Source organism: Calonectris borealis, chromosome 2 (assembly GCF_964195595.1).
Source record: "Calonectris borealis chromosome 2, bCalBor7.hap1.2, whole genome shotgun sequence".
Classification (NCBI taxonomy): Eukaryota; Metazoa; Chordata; class Aves; order Procellariiformes; family Procellariidae; genus Calonectris; species Calonectris borealis.
Genome location: NC_134313.1, coordinates 17,896,110 through 17,914,804, shown reverse-complemented (window position 1 = coordinate 17,914,804; position 18,695 = coordinate 17,896,110).

Below are 18,695 nucleotides of genomic sequence, written 5' to 3'. Positions count from 1 at the left end.
AGTGGCAGCGGAGATGAAAAATTGTGTGCTGGATTCAATATCCCACAGGGGCCACACTTCTCTACTATAGAACAGGCAGTTATGGACCACAGCATAGGATTTTGTGTGTTTCATGTGATCTATGATTTCTTCTGTTACTTAGATAAGAATCATTTTAACCATCAGTCTCTGGGATATGATACTGGGAAACCATATGCTTTCCACAGTTCTGAACAACATTTAAATTACATGTTTTTTTCTCAGGAATAGAAGTGATTTTAGCATCCAGAGAAAATGCCCAGTAATCATATTTACATTGAAATGGATCATATTGGCTCTGAAGAACAACCAGATATAACCGGATTTGAAATATATGAATCATGTTTTGGACAAAACTGAGAATCAGTCTGAAATAAAGAAGATTGTTCATCTTCCAAATATTACTATCTTAAATTTCTACAGTTGCTGTCATTATTTTAGAGCTGATTTTGAATTCAAAGTTCTACTAGGTTTGTTCCACAGTTGGTAGCTGAAGTCACTGGTCAAGAAAATCTGTAGTGGAATTTCAGGATCTTCTGATATCTGCTTTGCATGACTGTTGTGGTTTAAGCCGGCGGGCAGCCAAACACCACACAGTCACTCGCTCATTCTGCGCCCCCCCCCCCCCCCCCCAGTGGGATAGGGGAGAGAATTGGGAAAAAAAGTAAAATTCGTGGGTTGAGATAAAGGCATTTTACTAGAACAGAAAAGGAAGGGAAAATAATAATAATAATAATAACAATAACAACAACAACAACAACAATAACAATGATAGAATATATAAAATGAGTGATGCACAATGCAATTGCTCACCACCCACTGACCAATGCCCAGGCCATCCCCAAGCAGCGATCTCCCCTCCCCCACCAACCCCTAGGTTATATACTGAGAATGCCGTCATATGGTAAGTATGTCATCATATGGTATGGAATATCCTGTTGGTCAGTTGGGTTAGTGTCTTGGTTTTGGCTGGGATAGAGTTAAATTTCTTCCTGGTGCTGTGTTTTGGATTTAGTATGAGAAGAATGTTGATAACACACTGACGTTTTCAGTTGTTGCTAAGCACCCTGCTAGTCAAGGACAGCTTCCATGCTCTACCAAACGCACGAGAGGCTGGGAGGGAGCATAGCCAGGACAGCTGCCCCAGCTGGCCAATGGGGTATTCCATACCATGTGACGTTATGCTCAGTATATGAATGGTAGGCGTGTTCCAGGAAGTACTGATCGCTACTTGGTAATCGGTCAGCGCGGGTGGTGAGCAATTGCATTGTGCATCACTCATTTTGTATACTTTATCATTATCATTATTATTATTATTATTAATAATTGTTATTTTCCCTTCCTTTTGTGTTCCAGTAAACTATCTTTATCTCAACCCACAGGTTTTTCTCACTCTTACCCTTCCAATTCTTTCCATGTCCCACCAGGGGGTGGGGGGCGGGGTGATTGAGCAGCTGCGTGGGGTTTGGTTGCCTGCCGGGTTAAACCACAACAGTCCTTTTTGGCGCCCAGCGTGGGGCACGAAGGGATGAGATAACGACACATCTGACCCAAACAGGTTAAAACAAATTTGTTATAAACATTCGTTATATCAGTTTAGTAGTTGCTGGTCACAATGTTGGTTTATTTGCTCTCAGAGTTGTTGGATCTGTTCTTGGAGTTTTGGTATGTAGCGCCTTACTGGCTGTCTATACTGCTGATTATCAGTATTTATGTGGGGTTGGTCATCTCTGGGAAATGGATTAAGGTCATTGCTTTGCTATACTGTGTGACACTGGTTTATGTTACGATAAAATTATTGGTCACGAGCCTGTACTCAGCACTGCTGTCATTCCTGTTCTTTGGGAGCTATCTCTTGGAAACTATGAATTCTTACACTTTTTACCTCTTCTCCTTGGAGAGCCAATTTACGGGGGAGATAGCTTCCTTCACCTTCCCCTTCTCCTCCAGGCTGATTACAATAACTCTTGAAGATTTTGAATATTATTGGGATATTCAAACCAGGATGTTCCTGTTGCTATGTCTCCTGAATGTGTTTCAGGCCTTGTTTAAGGTTAAACAACTATTTAAGAACACCACCCAGAGATCTTCCCCGAGGCTGGATAGTTATGAGTGGCAGGGTGTGGGGGATAGTATGGGCAAGTACCTAGGACAGTGGTCACCTCCAGTGTTTTGGAGCTTCACCCCTGACCAAGTGCAGAATCCTGAAAAACTAGTAAAATATTTGGAAAACGTATTCTGTCACCGTGGCAATTCCAGAGAGACCGAGATTACTGCAATGTGCTGGGGTATGGCCCATGCCTACCGAGCCCTGTTCAACACTATTCAGAACCCTCAAAGGGGAGAGAAGGTCTCCAGATCTGATGACAAATGATGGGTACTGCAGCTACTCCAACCCCTGCGACGAGCAGTGCGGCTGAACCAGAGGACCAAACCTTGCTGGTATCCATTCCCGCTGTCCATAAGAGGAAATCTTGGAAGCGAAAGTCAGGTCGTTTAGAAAGGGATGATGGAAAAGCACAGCCATCACGAGGAGGAGAGGAGGAAGAGGAAGAACTCATAAAGGAGACGGAAACCACCCGATCCCTATCCCTGAGTGAGCTGCAAGATATGCGGAAAGATTTCAGCCGTTGTCCAGACGAGCATATTGTTACCTGGTTGCTCCGATGCTGGGATAATGGGGCCAGTAGCCTGGAATTAGAGGGGAAGGAAGCCAAACAGCTGGGATCCCTTTCTAGGGAAGGGGGCATTGACAAAGCAATTGGACAAGGGGCACAAGTCCTCAGCCTCTGGAGGCGACTGCTGTCAAGCGTGAAGGAAAGGTATCCCTTCAAGGAAGATGTTATATGCCACCCAGGCAAGTGGACCACTATGGAGAGAGGTATCCAGTACCTGAGAGAATTAGACGTGCTGGAGGTGGTTTATAGTGACCTGGACAACGAGCAAGTAGCCAAAGATCCAGATGAAGTCCAGTGCACGCGATCCATGTGGCGGAAGTTGGTACGGAGCGCACCAGCATCGTATGCCAGTTCATTGGCAACATTTTCCTGGGCAGAGGAAGAAGCACCAACAGTGGATGTCGTGGTTGGCAGACTCCAGAATTTCGAAGAAACTGTCTCCTCCTCCCTTGTCTCAGCTGTGGAGAAATTGTCACAGGAGTTCCAGCAATTCAAAGAGGATATGTCCTATTGTCCATCTGTATGGACCAGTATCTCAGCCATTAGGAGTCAGCGTTCTTCTGCTCAAGAGAGAGGATATAGAAAGTACACACCACGGGGCACCCTGTGGTTTTACCTGCGTGACCACGGAGAGGACATGAGGCAGTGGGATGGAAAACCTACCTTGACCCTAGAGGCACATGAATGTGAGTTGCAAGGAAAAACAATCACACAAGGGGGTTCTCTCAGGAAAAATGCTGCTCCAGTTTTCAGGAAAAACCTGTCTCACAACGGTCCAGTTTCCAGTGAACAGTTCCCCAGACAGAGTAGAAGGGCTGATCTTACTTTGGATTGTAATTGTAATGAAGAGATTCTTAACTAACGTTTGCAAGAAGTGAGAGATGGATACTATGACCAGAAGTAGAGGGGCCCTGCCTCCAGCCAGGTAGAGGAAAGGGACAACCGGGTTTACTGGACTGTGTGGATTCGATGGCCTGGCACATCAGATCCACAGGAGTATAAGGCTCTCGTAGACACCGGTGCACAGTGTACCCTGATGCCATCAGGCTATAAAGGGGCAGAACCCACTTGTATTTCTGGAGTGACAGGGGGATCCCAAGAGTTAATTGTATCGGAGGCCGAAGTGAGCCTGACCGGGAATGAGTGGCAGAAGCACCCCATTGTGACTGGCCCAGAGGCTCCGTGCATCCTTGTCATAGACTACCTCAGGAGAGGGTATTTCAAGGACCCAAAAGGGTACAGGTGGGCTTTTGATATAGCTGCCCTGGAGACGGAGGAAATTAAACAGCTGTCCACCTTGCCCAGTCTCTCGGAGGACCCTTCTGTTGTGGAGTTGTTGAGGGTTGAAGAACAACAAGTACCAATTGCTACCACAACAGTGCACCGGCGACAATAGTGTACCAGCCAAGACTCCCTGATTCCCATTCATGAGCTGAGTCGTCGACTGGAGAGCCAAGGAGTGATCAGCAAGACTCGCTCACCCTTCAACAGTCCCATATGGCCAGTGCGAAAGTCTAATGGAGAGTGGAGACTAACAGTAGACTACCGTGGCCTGAACAAAGTCACGCCGCCACTGAGTGCTGCCGTGCCAGACATGCTAGAACTTCAATACGAACTGGAGTCAAAGGCAGCCAAGTGGTACGCCACCATTGATATCGCCAATGTGTTCTTCTCCATCCCTTTGGTGGCAGAGTGCAGGCCACAGTTTGCTTTCACTTGGAGGGGTGTCCAGGACACCTGGAACCGACTGACCCAGGGGTGGAAACACAGCCCTACCATTTGCCATGGACTGATCCACACCACACTGGAACAGGGTTAGGCTCTGGAACACCTGCAATACATTGATGACATCATCGTGTGGGGCAACACAGCAGAGGAAGTTTTTGAAAAAGGGGAGAGAATAATTCAAATCCTTCTGAAGGCCGGTTTTGCCATAAAACAAAGTAAGGTCAAGGGACCTGCACAGGAGATCCAGTTTTTAGGAATAAAATGGCAAGATGGACGTCGTCAGATCCCAATGGATGTGATCAACAAAATAACAGCCATGTCCCCACCAACTAGCAAAAAGGAAACGCAAGCTTTCTTAGGCGTTGTGGGCTTTTGGAGAATGCATATTCCAATAATTCCATATTCCAGTCAGATCATAAGCCCTCCCTATCACGTGACCAGGAAGAAGAACAATTTCAAATGGGGCCCTGAGCAACAATAAGCCATTGAACAAATTAAACAGGAGATAGTTCATGCAGTAGCCCTTGGGCTACTCCGGGCAGGACAAGATGTAAAGAATGTGCTCTACACCGCAGCCGGGGAGAATGACCCTACCTGGAGCCTCTGGCAGAAAGCACCAAGGGAGACTCGAGGTCGACCCTTAGGGTTCTGGAGTCGGGGATACAGAGGATCCGAGGCCCGCTACACTCCAACTGAGAAGGAGATATTGGCAGCATATGAAGGGATTCGAGCTGCTTCGGAAGTGGTTGGTACTGAAGCACAGCTCCTCCTGGCACCCCGACTGCCGGTGCTGGGCAGGATGTCCAAAGGGAGTGTCCCCTCTACACATCATGCAACCGATGCTACGTGGAGTAAGTGGGTCGCACTGATGACACAACAGGCCCAAATAGGAAACCCCAGTCGCCCAGGAATCTTGGAGGTGATCACGAACTGGCCAGAAGGCAAAGATTTTGGAATATCCCCAGAGGAGGAGGTGACACGTGCTGAAGAAGCCCCACCATATAATAAACTACCAGAAAACGAGAAGCAATATGCCCTGTTCACTGATGGGTCCTGTCGCCTTGTGGGAAAACATCGGAGGTGGAAAGCTGCTGTATGGAGTCCTATACGCCAAGTGGCAGAAACTGCTGAAGGAGAAGGTGAATCGAGCCAGTTTGCAGAGGTGAAAGCCATCCAGCTGGCCTTGGACATTGCTGAACGAGAAAAATGGCCAGTATTTTCTCTTTATACTGACTCATGGATGGTGGTAAATGCTCTGTGGGAGTGGTTGCAGCAATGGAAGCAGAACAACTGGCAGCGCAGAGGTAAACCCATGGGGGCTGCTGCATTGTGGCAAGATATTGCTGCCCGAGTAGAGAACCTGGTTGTAAAAGTACATCACGTAGATGCTCAGATACCCAAGAGTCGGGCCACTGAAGAACATCAAAACAACCAACAGGTAGATGAGGCTGCTAAGATTGACGTGGCTTGGGTGGATCTGGACTGGCAATATAAGGGTGAACTGTTTATAGCTCGGTGGGCCCATGACACCTCAGGCCATCAAGGAAGTGATGCAACCTACAGATGGGCTCGTGATCGAGGGGTGGACTTAACCATGGACACTATTGTTATCCATGAATGTGAAAGATGTGCTGCAGTGAAGCAAGCCAAGCGAGTAAAGCCTCTTTGGTATGGGGGACGACACTTGAAATATAAATATGGGGAGGCCTGGCAGATTGATTATATCACACTCCCACAAACCCGACACGGCAAGCGCTGTGTGCTCACCATGGTGGAAGCAACCACCGGATGGTTAGAAACATATCTGGTGCGCCATGCCACTGCCTGGAACACTATCCTGCGCCTTGAAAAACAAGTCCTATGGCGACATGGCACCCCAGAAAGAATTGAGTCAGACAACAGGACAAGACTTATTTCCAAAACACCCTCATAGACACCTGGGCCAAAGAGCATGGCATTGAGTGGGTCTATCACATCCCCTACCATGCACCAGCCTCTGGGAAAATAGAATGATACAATGGACTGCTAAAGACTACGCTGAGAGCAATGGGTGGTGGGACATTCAAGCATTTATACACATTTAGCAAAAGCCACCTCGTTAGTCAACACTAGGGGATCTTTCAATTGAGCTGGTCCTGCCCAATCAAAACTCTTACGTACTGTAGATGGAGATAAAGTCCCTGTCGTGCACATAAGAAATATGCTGGGGAAGACAGTCTGGGTTACTCCTGCCTCTGGCAAGGGAAAACCCATCCGTGGGATTGCTTTTGCTCAAGAACCTGGGTGCACTTGGTGAGTGATGCGAAATGATGGGGAGGTCCAGTGTGTACCTCAAGGGGATTTGGTTATGGATGAAAATAGCCAATGAACTGAATTGTACGATGTTAAATGTTATATGGTATTATATATCATTATTTCTATGGTTGCTATCTATGGTATAGCAGTGAGAATCACCCAGATTAATGAAGAATGAACTAACTCCGATGAAACCGAGCAAAGTGCAACGATGATAGAACCGATGAGCGCAGCAATATTGAAATGAGAACTGGCTTCAGGATGCAACAGCCCAACACCACACACCATCTCTCCTGCCCTGAAAGACTGTTATGACAGATGGAGCCCAAAGTCATCGACTAAATGAACTCAATGGACATTTTAGAGGGATGGCCCATGGACTAAGGGAGTGATATCTCTGTGTGCATGTATATATATATATATATTCAGTTGTTGCTAAGCACCCTGCTAGTCAAGGACAGCTTCCATGCTCTACCAAACGCATGAGAGGCTGGGAGGGAGCATAGCCAGGACGACTGCCCCAGCTGGCCAACGGGGTATTCCATACCATGTGATGTTATGCTCATTATATGAATGGTAGGTGTGTTCCAGGAAGTACCGATCGCTACATGGTTATCGGTCAGCGTGGGTGGTGAGCAGTTGCATTGTGCATCACTCATTTTGTATGTTCTATCATTATTTTTTTTTTCCCCTTCCTTTTCTGTTCCATTAAACTGTCTTTATCTCAACCACAAGTTTTTCTCACTCTTACCCTTCTGATTCTCTCTCTGTCCCCCTGGCGGGGGGCAGGGGGAGTGAGTGAGCGGCTGCATGGGGTTTGGCTGCCTGCCAGGTTAAACCACAACAGTTAGCTGTCCTGACTATGCTCCCTCCCATCTTCTTGTACACTTGGCAGAGCATGGGAAGCTAAAAAGTCCTTGACTGGGTAAACACTACTTAGCAACAACTAAAACATCAGTGTGTTATCAACATTATTCTCGTACGAAATCCAAATCATAACACTATACCAGTTAATAGGAAGAAAATTAACTCTATCCCAGCTGAAACCAGGACAAGGACATATTTGAGTTGCTCTGTAAGAGGATCTGAACATATCTGAGCTAAATCATAAATTGTTTAATAGTTAAACATTCCTGCCTATTTTCATTCCTCTTCTGTTGGTCATTTTCCTACAGAATGAAACTGAAGTGATGAATTCAGATGGAGAACATCTGGACATTTATGGCTTGTGTGATAAATTCAGTTCATCTTCATGTGAACAAAAATCAATATGAGTTCTGTCTAAAGTGTTCTGGAAGAAAAAAAAAAGGATTGTTAACCAAATTTCTGATAAAATGTGCATCATTAACTTGCTAAAATCAACAAGAATGGAAATAAACCGGTGTGCTCTGTTTATTATAGAGTTTAAAAAGGTTACATATATTATTCTTCTTAGTCAACACTTGCATGCTTCATGGATAATATGCTGCAGTGTGTAATATTAAGTCTCATTATGGAAACAAAGTACTTTACTGAAATCAGTATGACTTTGCATTATCTGTTATCATGAAAAGAGTTACTACAGTAAGCTAAAAAAAAAAGACAAGCAATGTCTATTATCATGAAAAGGGTTACTGCAGGAAGCTAAATAATAAAATGTGGGCTACTTCTGAATAAAATAATACCTCAAAAAGTCTACTTAAAGCTTTATTTCTTTTTTGAAAACAAAAAAAGTTCTTTTGTGCATATGTACAGTGTTGAAGTGAGAAGTGACATAAAGTACCTTTTGGCAAAGAGATTACTAAGAAAAATATGGAAAATAAGTAAATTAATGAATAAATTAGCTTTCATAGAAATAATCGACTCCCCAAATAATCATGTCCTTTTTAATAAGTATTATCAGTGTCCTGCAAAAAGACTAATGACAGCAAAGGAGAAATTCAATACCACTGGCTTCAGCATGTAGGTAGGCTTTGTTCCATGTACCCTCAGACCTCGACAATGTCTACTGCTAAGGTATTTTTCCTAGAGTCCCTTTAAAATCAGTGGAGAGAAATATACACACTTTTATTCTGACATATTTTAGACATCTGCTTTAAAATAAGAATTGTCTGTGTCCTCCATGGACTATAAAGATATCTTAGTCTGACTAACCTACTGCGATACAGGCAGATATATATGTTATAGAGAGTACAAAGGATGCAATTTTGTTTCTGAAATTACATGGGATGAAAGTGTTAGTATGACAAGCAGTAAGTATAAAGAAATATACTTAACATTAAACACCAACTGCAACTGCAACACTATGCATTACAATACTTTAGAAATTATTCAAAGAAATTTGCATTTACATGAAATTTGCAAACTTGACTCTAAAGGTCTGATAACCTAGGTATAAGGAATAAAACAGCTGATGGAGAGGAACAGAGAAACAATGAGGTAATATCAGCCAGTTAGGCTGGCACTAAACCTAGTGTATCAGCAGTTGTAATGCTGTGCAATTTTGTAAAAATCACAGCTGTGCAAACATTGACCGTATCTTAGCTCATCCCAGAACTGATTTTTTAACTAACAGGAGTGGGACACCAACAACACTCACTCCAAACTTCTTGTGAAAAGGCAAGCATATCTCACAAAGGAAAAAAAAAACAAGTTTCTGGACTGTCTAAATTTTGATCATTTTTTGGTAGCTCTGTAGATCTGGTGAGTTAAGAACAGGGGTTGTCTTTCCCAGGAGAGTGGATTCTTGAGTCTTCTGTCTTCTTAGGTATCCAAACTAACTGTCTTCCTTCCGTTGGTTTCTGCTAATTTTGAGAGAGGGGGTAGGGAACAGAGAGGAAGACTGCTTTTCCTCCCTTCCCAAAGCCTTCAAGCAGTGATACCATTATGCAAGGAGCTTATCTATTGAGATATCCTTTGAAACCATAGGTGCTCAAGGTATGTCTCTTCTCTAAGCAAACACCACCACGGAATTGTCTTTTCTTACTTTGTAGAGAGTAACTCTTGTATATCAAAGCTTCACATCTCCTTTTCTAAATCAAAATGGTCTGTACTGAGGAGACTCAATAGGTTGAGTGGTTCCTGTAAAATACCTTCTGTTGTCAGTTTGATGAGTTATCCACATCTGTTGCCTAACTACATAATATAAAGTCCATGATCCAGAACCAGAGCAGAAATTATGTAGAGAGTCATAGTTATTTCTTCACTCTCTGCCACTTTGGCTGTTTATATGATTCACATGCCAAGATAATGCCCTCATAATTTTCAACATATTGTATTTCCATATATCTCAGTTTGCTTCTCAGATGCAGTCTAATTCCTTTTAAATAACGTTTAATGCTAATACTCAGAAAGTCTGCATCCTCACGTAACTTGTAACATGGAAGAAGACTTCCCCGTGATTTGTGTCAGACAAAAGAAAAAGAAAGGAAGTCCAGATGTATGAAGACATATAGTGACATCCGAAGCCACATTCGAAGCCACCGAGGCGAAGGGCTCCGGAGCGGAGGATCGCGCCGGGGGACCCTTCCTGAAGCGGCAAAACCGCGGCGAAAACCGCGAAGGCAACAGCGCAGGGGAGCAAGAGGGTGCCCCAGCCCCCCTCCCCCGAGCCGGAGGAGCGAGCTCCTGACGAGCGGCAGCTCTGACTCAGCGTGGGCGGGGCCAGGAGGGACGGCGGCCAAACCCCCTCAGGTACAAGAGCAGCCCCCGGGGAGCGCGAGCGACCCGGAGCGTGGCGACCAGGGCGGGCAAACAGGGCGTGGCGCGTCAGTTTGCGCGGCAGTTCGCGCCGGCAGGGCGTGCGAGCAGGGCGCAGCCCCCCTCCAGGCTCCAGAGGCGAGCTCAACTCGTGGTCGTCGCCCTCCCAGAAGAGGACCTGGCCATGGTATCCACTCGGCCGAAAGCCATCGCCAGGACAAACGTGGCTACCCAGACGGAGCCCCTACGCAAACACGCATCTGTCCAGGCCTCCGGCTGCAGGGAGTGCCTGAGGCTGTCCCTTGTACAGGAGGGCAGCAGAGACGACGCCTGTGTGCGCTGCGACCAGGTGGATGATCTGCTCAGCCTGGTGGCAGAGCTGAAGGAGGAAGTGGAGAGGCTAAGGAGCATCGGGGAGTGCGAGAGGGAGATAGATTGGTGGAGCCGCACCCTGCCATCCCTGAGGCAAGGGCAGCACACGGAGGCTCCGCAAGAAGCGGAGGAACCCCTGCCCTCTTGCCACCAGGCAGAAGGAGGAGACCCAGGCGACGGAGGGGAATGGACACAGGTCCCTGCTCGGGGTGCCAGGCGAACCCCCGGCCGGCCTTCGTCGCCTCAACCTTCCCAGCTGCCCCTACACAACAGATACGGGGCTCTGGAACTTGAGGGCCAGACGAACGAGGACGAAGATGAAGGCCCATCCAGGGGGTTGCCCGAGGCGAGGCAGCCAGCCCCACAAATTACAACTGCCTCCGCTAAGAAAAAAAGGAGGGTAATTGTCGTAGGTGATTCCCTTCTGAGGGGGACCGAGGGCCCAATTTGTCGGCCAGACCCATCCCACAGGGAAGTCTGCTGCCTCCCTGGGGCCCGGGTGAAGGACATTACTAGGAAACTCCCTAGTCTCGTGCAGGCCTCCGATTACTACCCACTACTGGTTATACAGGCTGGCAGTGAGGAGGTTGCAGGGAGAAGTCCCGAAGGGATCAAAAGGGACTTCAGGGCACTGGGGCGACTGGTGGGAGGATCGGGAGCACAGGTAGTTTTTTCCTCGATCCCTTTAGTGGCAGGGCAGAACACCGAAAGGAACAGGAAAACTCATCGGATCAACACGTGGCTCAGGGGCTGGTGCCATCGACAGAATTTTGGCTTCTTTGACCACGGGGAGGTTTACACGGCACCGGGCCTGCTGGCGACGGACGGAGTTCAGCTGTCTCGCAGGGGGAAAAGGATTCTCGCGTGTGAGTTGGCCGGGCTCATCGAGAGGGCTTTAAACTAGATTCGAAGGGGGACGGGGATAAAACCAGGCTCTCTAGAGAAGAGCCTAGGGACCGCACGCCATTGTCGGGGGAGAAATCGGCAGCCCAGCTGAAGTGCATCTATACCAATGCACGCAGCATGGGCGGCGAACAGGAGGAGCTGGAAGCCATTGTGCAGCGGAGTAGCTATGACTTAGTCGCCATCACGGAAACATGGTGGGATGAGTCGCACGATTGGAGTGCTGCAATGGACGGCTATAAGCTTTTCAGAAGGGACAGGCGAGGAAGGAGAGGCGGTGGAGTAGCCCTGTATGTTAGGGAATGCTTCGACTGTCTAGAGCTCGATGGTAGTGATGACGAGGTCGAGTGCTTGTGGGTAAGGATGAGGGGGAAGGCCAACAAGGCAGATATCCTGCTGGGAGTCTGTTATAGACCACCCAGCCAGGATGAGGAGGCAGACGAAATATTCTACCAGAGGCTGGCAGAAGTCTCCCAGTCATTAGCCCTTGTTCTCGTGGGGGACTTCAACTTTCCGGACATCTGCTGGAAATACCACACGGCAGAGAGGAAACAGTCGAGGAGGTTCCTGGAGTGTGTGGAGGATAACTTCCTGACGCAGCTGGTAAGCGAGCCCACCAGGGGAGATGCCTCGCTTGACCTGCTGTTCACGAACAGAGAAGGGCTGGTGGGAGATGTGGTGGTCGGAGACCGGCTTGGGCTTAGCGACCATGAAATGGTAGAATTTTCGATACTTGGTGAAGTAAGGAGGGGGGCCAGCAAAACCGCTACCATGGACTTCCGGCGGGCGGACTTTGGCCTGCTCAGGACATTGGTCGAGAGGGTCCCTTGGGACACAGTCCTGAAGGGCAAAGGGGTCCAGGAAGGCTGGACGTTCTTCAAGAAGGAAGTCTTAAAGGCGCAGGAGCGGGCTGTCCCCATGTGTCGAAAGAAGAACGGGCGGGGAAGGCGACCGGCCTGGCTGAACGGGGAGCTCTGGCTGGGACTCAGGGAAAAAAGGAGAGTTTATCACTTGTGGAGGAAGGGTCAGGCAACTCAGGAAGAGTACAGGGATCGCGTTAGGTCGTGCAGAGAGGAAATTAGAAAGGCAAAAGCCCGGCTAGAACTCAACCTGGCAACTGTCGTGAGAGACAACAAAAAATGCTTTTATAAGTATGTTAATGACAAAAGGAGAGCCAAGGAGAATCTCCATCCTCTATTGGATGCGGGGGGGAATGTTGCCACCAAGGACGAGGATAAGGCTGAGGTACTCAATGCCTTCTTTGCCTCAGTCTTTAGTAGTCAGAGTGGTTATCCTCAGGGTACTCAGCCCCCTGAGCTGGAAGACAGGGACGACGAGCAGGATAAACCCCCCATAATTCAAGAGGATGAAGTTCATGACCTGCTATGCCACCTGGACGTTCACAAGTCTATGGGGCCGGATGGGATCCACCCGAGGGTACTGAGGGAGCTGGCGGAGGAGCTTGCCGAGCCGCTCTCCATCATTTACCAGCAGTCCTGGTTAACTGGGGAGGTCCCGGACGACTGGAGGCTCGCCAATGTGACTCCCATCTACAAGAAGGGCCGGAGGGAGGATCCGGGGAACTACAGGCCAGTCAGCCTGACCTCGGTGCCGGGGAAGATCATGGAGCGGTTCATTTTGAGGGCGCTCACGAGCCATGTCCGGGACAACCAGGGGATCAGGCCCAGCCAGCACGGGTTCATGGAAGGCAGGTCCTGCTTGACCAACCTGATCTCCTTCTATGACCAGGGGACCCGCCTAGTGGATGAGGGAAAGGCAGTGGATGTGGTCTACTTGGACTTCAGTAAGGCCTTTGACACTGTCTCCCACAGCATTCTCCTAGAGAAGCTGGCGGCTCACGGCCTAGACAGGTCCACTCTTCGCTGGGTAAAAAACTGGCTGGACGGCCGAGCCCAGAGAGTTGTGGTGAACGGAGTTAAATCCAGTTGGCGGCCGGTCACGAGCGGTGTTCCCCAGGGCTCAGTACTGGGGCCGGTCCTGTTCAATATCTTTATCAATGATCTGGACGAGGGGATCGAGTGCTCCCTCAGTAAGTTTGCAGACGACACCAAGTTGGGCGGGAGTGTTGATCTGCTGGAGGGTAGGAAGGCTCTGCAGAGGGACCTGGACAGGCTGGATCGATGGGCCGAGGCCAACTGTATGAGATTCAACAAGGCCAAGTGCCGGGTCCTGCACTTCAGCCACAACAACCCCAGGCAACGCTACAGGTTTGGGGAAGAGTGGCTGGAAAGCTGCCCAGAGGAAAAGGATCTGGGGGTACTGGTTGACAGCCGGCTGAACATGAGCCGGCAGTGTGCTCAGGTGGCCAAGAAGGCCAACGGCATCCTGGCCTGTATCAGAAATAGTGTGGCCAACAGGAGCAGGGAGGTGATCGTGCCCCTGTACTCGGCACTGGTGAGGCCGCACCTCAAATCCTGTGTTCAGTTTTGGGCCCCTCACTACAAGAAGGACATGGAGGTGCTGGAGCGTGTCCAGAGGAGGGCAACGAAGCTGGTGAAGGGCCTGGAGCACAAGTCTTATGAGGAGCGGCTGAGGGAACTGGGGTTGTTTAGTCTGGAGAAGAGGAGGCTGAGGGGAGATCTCATCGCGCTCTACAACTACCTGAAAGGAGGTTGTAGCGAGGTGGGTGTTGGTCTCTTCTCCCAAGTAACTAGCGATAGGACAAGAGGAAATGGCCTCAAGTTGCGCCAAGGGAGGTTTAGATTGAACATTAGGAAAAATTTCTTTACTGTAAGAGTGGTCAGGCCTTGGAACAGGCTGCCCAGGGAAGTGGTGGAGTCACCATCCCTGGAGGTATTTAAAAGACGTGTAGATGAGGCCCTTAGGGACATGGTGTAGTGGGCATGGTGGTGTTGGGTTGACGGTTGGACACGATGATCTTAGAGGTCTTTTCCAACCTGTATGATTCTATGATTCTATGATCCCTTTGTTTGAAATTCAGTCAAAAGGAGTTTAGTACCAAAATACTTTTATGATGATTATGAGACTTAAACTAATCATATTTAATCACCTTAATTTTCCAAATCATACATTTGCGAACCAACCATTTGACCATCCCAGATCGCCGATCCCAGAGAGGCAATAGGTAACATTCTGTAAAACAGAAATATATTTCAGTTTTTCTGAAGTTATTGGTGGTTTTTGTTTGTTTGTTTGGTTGGTTGGTTTTGGTTTTGGTTTAACTTTTTTTTACTTATTGACTCATACGGTTAAGGTGCTTATCTATATTTCCAAGGAACCTTCAAGTTTGTCTTGATTTTGGTGTGATTTCTGTAATGTAAAGATAGTTAATCACAATTTTGTATTTTGTTTCATCAGTTCTAACACGAGGGATTAATACCCCAAAGTCACAACTACATAGGAGAGTACTAGATCTCAGTGGGTGCCTGTCACTTTCTCTATGAGCTTATACATGCAAAACTGTCTTTAATAAAATCTAAATAAAGAGAATAACAGAAACAATTTATGCCAATCTAGATCTCTTTGAAAGGCCAAGAACACAATTGGATTTATCATTTGGAAAGTAATGAGAGCTTTAAAATTCAAATGAATAATGTGTGAAGTGAATAATTTTGGCAAATATATAACACATTAAAATTTAGGTTTAGGACACAAACAGCTTTGTTAGTTCAGAACAGATATCTATATGAAGTCTGAAGAGGTATTTGAACTTTGTTAGCTGTATATACTGAGAATAAATAGTTTGAAACTGAAGATTAAATTATAGAAAATTTCCTTGGCACACTTGCACTTAAATGAGCATTTATAATTTACACAAAACATAACTACATTTTTAATAGGTAAAAGGCACATTAATCATTCAAGTGCTAGAGCATCCTTAGAAGAGTCACATTGCTATGCATCAACGTAAGGACTATTTATAGGCACACTGATTGTTTTAATTTCAGAGTGAACATAAATTCTACCAATTTAACAAAGTATTTAATAATTTAGACAATCACACGTCAATGAAAAATAATATGTTTTTATTTCCCTGACAGACTGACCTTTAAAATGAGAAGCAATCTCTCTTTTATAGCCACTGGATGAGGACATTGTAGCATTTGATTCTGTCTCAAACATTTTCATTTAATTCTTTTTCCTGCGTTCTTGAAGAACGCTGCTGTGTTTCTACTACCCTACATTGGACACAAACAACACACTCTAATTCAACTCCTACGTTTCTTAAAAGGATGTAGATAACAATCCTAAACTAATTATAATATGTTTAAAGTAACAGATCAGCTTACAACTGTTACCACAGATCTGAACCAGGCAACGAAGGGGACAGTTTCATTAAAAAAGCTATGCATGTTCTGCTGTGCCATCAAAGGATACCGAAATGTATGCACTTAAAAGCACACTTTCAGGATTGTTGCAGAAACTTCGTTTTGGTTTGTTGTCTTCATAGCGCAAATAACTCATACTTTATCTTTCCCATGGGGGAGTTTAGGGGTGAGGTAACCTCAAGAACAGAAGCATAGTAATCATTAACAAAAAAAAAATCCAAAATTTGCTTCCTGAATGGGATGGGTATACTGGGTCAGTTGTGATTTCTGTTCTACAAAACACAGGCATGTGTGGCACACACACACATACACACAGTCACACTCACTGTACAGAACAAACTCACATCAGTCAAGACTTCTGGTCCAGCCGTGACCAGTACTGTGGACTCAAGGGAACAACACACTCACTGCAGCTGGTTAAGGTGCCTGAGACCCAGCTGGTGGTCTGCCTGGCTTTATACATAGTAGTTCCACATTGGACTCAGCTTTTGGCATGGCTTTGAATGTGTTCCACCCAAGGGGAGGGGAACAAAAGAGGCTATTGTTTTCACTCTTTCTTTTTAATTTGGATCGTTACAAAACTTGCCAGTGGCCTTGCTGCTCATATTACCCCCAGGCCAACTAGTTGTTACTTGGATTATTATTAGTTTCTGGCTTCCTCTATAAATGTGTTATAAGCATGCAAAGTTATTAAGAGTACCTCTTTGGTTCTTTCTTGTGAAAACGTAAATCACTACAGAAGAGCACATGTACGCCAGAGCTTTTGACCAAGCTTCCCTGTAACTATTTTCTGTGCTTTTTTTATTTTTCCAGCAAGTACCTGAACATATGAATGAATTAGGTGTGGGCAGATAGAGCCAAAGTCTCACCAATCAGAGCATTGATTTTGGGTATTCTTCACCCAATGATATATGTTTTAAGTTAAGAAATATCCAAAACATGAGACTGGCCAACAGAAACTGATTAAAAGACGTTCGCATGTTCTTTTAGGTTGTCTATTGGAACAAAAATTCAAAAATATTCTGCATTTCAAAGCTGAAAAAGAACATGCAAAGGTACAATGTCATCAAGCTCTCTACTACATTCAGTAACTGGATGTATCTTTGAACCAGCATCCTATGTTTGAAATACTTGTAGTGAAAGGCAGTGAAATTTCTCTCAGCTATGGCATCAACACAATCAATCTTTGCACCCCAAATTACACATTTGTGTTTAAAAGTAGAAGATAGCTTCTTTTGCTGTAAGACTGAAGAAAATGTTAGTGAAGAGACCGTAAAATAAAGCCTTCTTCCCTCCATTTCCCACCACAATATTTACTCTTTTTTTGTTGCTCTGGTTATCATAATTCTGGGTGGGGGTGTTTGAGATTTAGAGATCTTTGAGGGTGAGCTTTTTAGCTCTATTCATTTTAACCTAAATTTGAGCTTAGCTATGTGTGAGACTTCTATGTGGACCAAAGCTGTCATGTGCCAGTCTAGAATTCAGTTTTCTTCTATGGCAGATTCATTTAAAAATACTATTTTAATCATTATTTAAATGTCTTATTTTAATTATGATTAAGATCATTAATTTTAATTGTAAGTTTCATTTATTTTCTTCCAAAAGACAGTTTCAGTCTCATTCATTTTCATAAACATTAAACCAGATACACCCTTTGCAGTAAACTTAGAATTTCTATTTTAGTAACCTAAAAATACAACACAATAATTTGCTTTAAAAAGGAAGAAAAAAGGAAATATGCAGAAGGTACATACATTGGGTCAGATTCTTACTATGTACTTTAGAAATAACTTTACCGTAATAGTATCCAGTCTACCCCCTTTGAAAGTCATCTGGTTTCTTGCCTGAAACTGGGAAGGAATTAGGTGTTTCCTGTTAAGAATTTAGACATTATCAAGACAGAAGCTGGGGAAAGAAGGTGCAATTTTACCGTAGGATCCAAAACAGGTATGTTATGTTGAATACTCACTTTCTGCCATAGAGAGGTAAAGAGGAAACCTTCCAGAGCCCTAGCCAGTGGTGTGCTAGGGAAAGAGTTTGTGTTGACTTTTGTGCTCCTGTTAATGAATCACACTCCAGAGAAAAGACCTAAAAAAGATTCAGTTAAAGTACTAAATTTTTTGAGAGCTTCTGTGAAAACTTCCAACATACAGTTAATATATGAAAAGTTCCCTAGTAAGTAATAATTACATCTTTAGTCATCGTTTGTGTCAAATCTCATTAGCATGAAAATTGAAATTCGTTTAGGATACAGGAAAAGTATGGTTTTAAATTGTTTTTATTAGTTGAATAAAATGACAAGTTTTGCGGTATTCTCAGTTGTTGAAACTTCCACTTATTACTTAAGAAATGTATGCTTCAGAGCATCGCTGTTAAAAATGTTGTGTGATTGATGAGCAGATTGCAAAAGTACAACTAAAGTACCTCAGCTAAATGTAAATTGAAACATTAGCATTTAAAAATAAATTAAGTATTGACAGTAAAAATAGGCAAGAATTTTACATTTAAATAAAAATTCATTTTCTATAAAATGAAGATAATTTATAAAAATTGAATTTTCTTTTCTCCTTTTTTTTTCCTTTTAAACAGTTCAAACCCAGCAGATATACTGCTGAATAAAATGCTAACCATTTTCCTATCTGTGTCCTAGGAATAACAGTGAATGTCTTAATTTATTTTAAAGTCAAACTTTTGTTCAAAAAAAGGAAGTGCA